The following is a 3,359-nucleotide window of genomic DNA, read 5'->3' as shown; positions in this document are numbered from 1 at the left end:
TGAATGGCATGTTGTGGCATGCCCCCCACCACCTTATGGCATGCTATGGACACATGTCCTCCATGGCATGTATTCTGTGACTTGATCTTTTCTACGTCGTCGCCTCTATGTGCACGAGGCGCTCTCCACGTGGATACTCGCCCTCCATGTCATAAATGGCACCCGACAACATTCAATCTTTTGTATGTTGCCTTTATGTGCGCAAGGTTTAGGGTTCGTGTTGAGACGTATCCTCCGTGGCATGAATGGCATGGCATGCTGTCATGCCTCGCTCTTAAGCTCTCTCATCCCACTTTGTCTGTATATAAGAGCTCTTTGGAATTCCATTGTGTTCATGGTACGGTCATACCGATGCTAATACACTGGATCCCATCAAAACTCCGAAGTTAAGCGCGCTTGGGCTAAAATAGTACTAGGATGGGTGACCTCTCGAGAAGTCTTGGTGCTACACCCTTTTACATGCTTGTTTCGAGACCATGGCATGGCAACCCCCTAGAATCATGTCTTGTCTCTCCACGCAAACATCATGGTAGGGAACCCCCTCGCCTCACCATGACATGGCATCTCATCTCCTCGTCACGATTGTCATTGCATACGTCATGCGCACAATCCCTCCCTCCCTCCCTTTGCCTCGCCATGACATGATACCCCCTCCCCATGATGCGATGCCATGGGGGAGTTGGGTGGACCGGGTTTTCTAAGGGGGGGAGTGTGCCATGCCACAGGGGAGTTGGGTGGAGCAAGGTTTTTTGAGGGGGTGTGCCATGTCATGGGGGGTTTGGGTGGAGCAGGGTTTTCAGGGTAGGGGAGGCAGGAGTGTGCCATGTGGTGGGGTGGCCGGGTGGAGCGGGGTTTTCTGAGGGGAGGGGAGAGAGACAGTGGGGGGAGTGTGCCATGTTAGAGGGGGTTGGGTGGAGCATGATTTTTTGAGGAGAGAGGGTGTGCCATGTCGTGGGAGGGTTGGGTGGAGCGGAGGGGTGTGCCATGTCATGGGGGGGTTGGGTGGAGCAAGGTTTTCTAAGGAGGGAAGGGGTTGGGTGGAGCAAGGGGATGTGCCATGTCACTGGGGAGTGGGGTTTTCTGGAGAGGGGGGGTGCCATAGTTTGGGTGAAGCAGGGGGGTGCCATGTTGTGGGAGGGTTTGGGTGGGGGGGGAGTGGAGCGGGGTTTTTTTGGGAGGGGGTCCCACGATCTGGGTGGAGCAGGGGGGGTCTGTCGTGTCGTGGGGGGGTTGGGTGGAACGGGGTTTTTTTTAGGAGGGAGGGTGTGCCATGTCGTGGGGGGTGCCATGTCATCGTGGGGGGAGGTGGGGTGAGTGGAGCGAGTGTTTTTTGGGGAGGGGATGCCACGGCCTGGGTGAAGTGGGGGGTGCCATGTCATGGGGGAGCAGGGTTTTTTGGGGAGGGGTGCCATGGTTTGGGTGGAGCGGGGTGTGTGCCATGTCGTGGGGGGGTTGGGTGGAGCAGGGTTTTTTGAAGAGGAAGGGTATGCCATGTCGTGGGGGGGTTGGGAGGAGCAGGGGGGTGTGCCATGTTGTGAGGGGGGGGGGGAGGGGGGGTGGAGCAGGGTTTTTTGGGGAGGGGGTGTCCCCCTCCCCCTTTCCCCAACATAATGTGACATCCTCCCCCCCACCCCCCACAAACACAACACGACACGATGCGCCGCGCCCCCTCCTCCCCCTTTCCTCAACATAACATGAAATCCCCCCCCCCCCCCCCTTCACAATTTATCTCGCAACAGCTGACAGAGGAAACCACTCTTTGAGAGTGAGAGTGAGAGTCAACACAAGAATAAAAGAATGAGATTAATGAGACACGATATAATTTTTGCAACAAGGAGATAGCACATATTTGCATATCAACACCTTGCTTATGAATCCCTTCTCTCGAACACCCTTTCTCATACCATTGGCCCATGCAAGCATGTTGATGTGGCAAGACTATCAACCAGCCAACACATCGAGAATATGAACATGAATACAATAGAAGTTTACTATTTTATTTCTAAATATTCTTAAATAATTTACATTGTCATTATTTTAATAATAGAAATTCTCATAAATTAAAATTATAACTAATATTGTTTTTATTATTTTATAAATTATAATTAAATGTTTAAATTAAAAAATATAGTAAAAATTATATTAAAATTTACTAATAGTAATAATTTAGTGTTAAAAGTATAATTTAACTAATATAATTAATATAAAATGATTTTTAATTAAGTAAATTTTTAAAAAATCACTTAAATTAATTATATTATACAAAATTTTAGATTAGTAGTTAAAGACTTAATTTTGTTAAGAAATTAGTTAAATTATTTAGAAATATCTTTAAAAATAATAAAAATATTTTTAAAGCTTATACATTCTCTAAAATTTTTTAGAAATCCATTTTGAAGATGATTAGACTCTTAAATAGATTTTTTGTTAGCAGTATCATTAAAAGGCCTATGAAAATTAATAGTGTTCTTTTCATACTTTTTGAGTTGATTAGACTCTTAAATAGTTTTTGTTAGCAATATCATTAAAAGGCTTATGAAAATTAATAGTGTTCTTTTCATACTTTTCGATTTATCAAAACTAATCAAGATATCTTAGTTCCGTTAATGTGTGTTCACACAAACAAAGTTAAAGTCAAATTATGAGGTGGATTTTTATTGGTTAAATAAAAAGTATTGAAATTTTCATTTGAAAATTTATTTTGATCCTTATCAAGAAATGACTAGTTGTTTGATTGATTTCGATTGCATTAAATTATTAAAAAATTCTAATGGCATATATGCCTTCGATAGCCAAATGGAATCGAGGCATGTTGCCATCCCCAAGGTCATGTCTAGGATACTCTTCACCCAGAGTTGTATTTAAATTGCTTAAGGTGGCTAGCCCCACTACTTATGTATGTATGGCTATCCATATAGGAAGGTTCTTCCTTATGATGAGCAAGAACCAATAGGGCTCTGGTCTAAGATTATAATCTATATCCCAGTCCTAAGATAAGAAAGGAAACCGATACGTGCCTAATGTAGTTAGTGTTGAAAGGCCCAAGAAGAATAGGGCAGGGTAGGAACCTAGTTTTTGGGTTGGTCTCCTCTTCAATGTAGTTGTAATTATGATAATAATATGCATTACTATGTTTTCCAAAAGGATTGTTTTGGTGCTCATGTTTGAAAATGTATCAACAAATGATCCTGTACCACCAAGATAGTAATTGGATTATTGAATTGCTACCATTCACACCTCCACCATGATTATTTTTCTTTGGTATGTGTGTCACTCTATCCAATGTGAAATTTCCAATGCTTTCCTATTTTACAAAGTATGGCCTATGCATCTCGAGATATACTACAAAGATACATATC

At 43.4% G+C, this 3,359-nt stretch overlaps 1 pseudogene; it reads left to right on the top strand.

Moving 5' to 3' along the window:
- The first annotated feature begins 335 nt into the window (after positions 1–335).
- Positions 336–454, top strand: LOC148029754 (5S ribosomal RNA; annotated as a pseudogene).
- The last annotated feature ends 2,905 nt before the right edge of the window (positions 455–3,359 follow it).

The sequence above is a fragment of the Lygodium microphyllum genome, chromosome 10, assembly GCF_053477565.2.
Source record: "Lygodium microphyllum isolate KBCC chromosome 10, Lygodium_microphyllum_v1.1.10, whole genome shotgun sequence".
Classification (NCBI taxonomy): Eukaryota; Viridiplantae; Streptophyta; class Polypodiopsida; order Schizaeales; family Lygodiaceae; genus Lygodium; species Lygodium microphyllum.
This window is presented reverse-complemented; position numbering and strand designations above follow the sequence as displayed.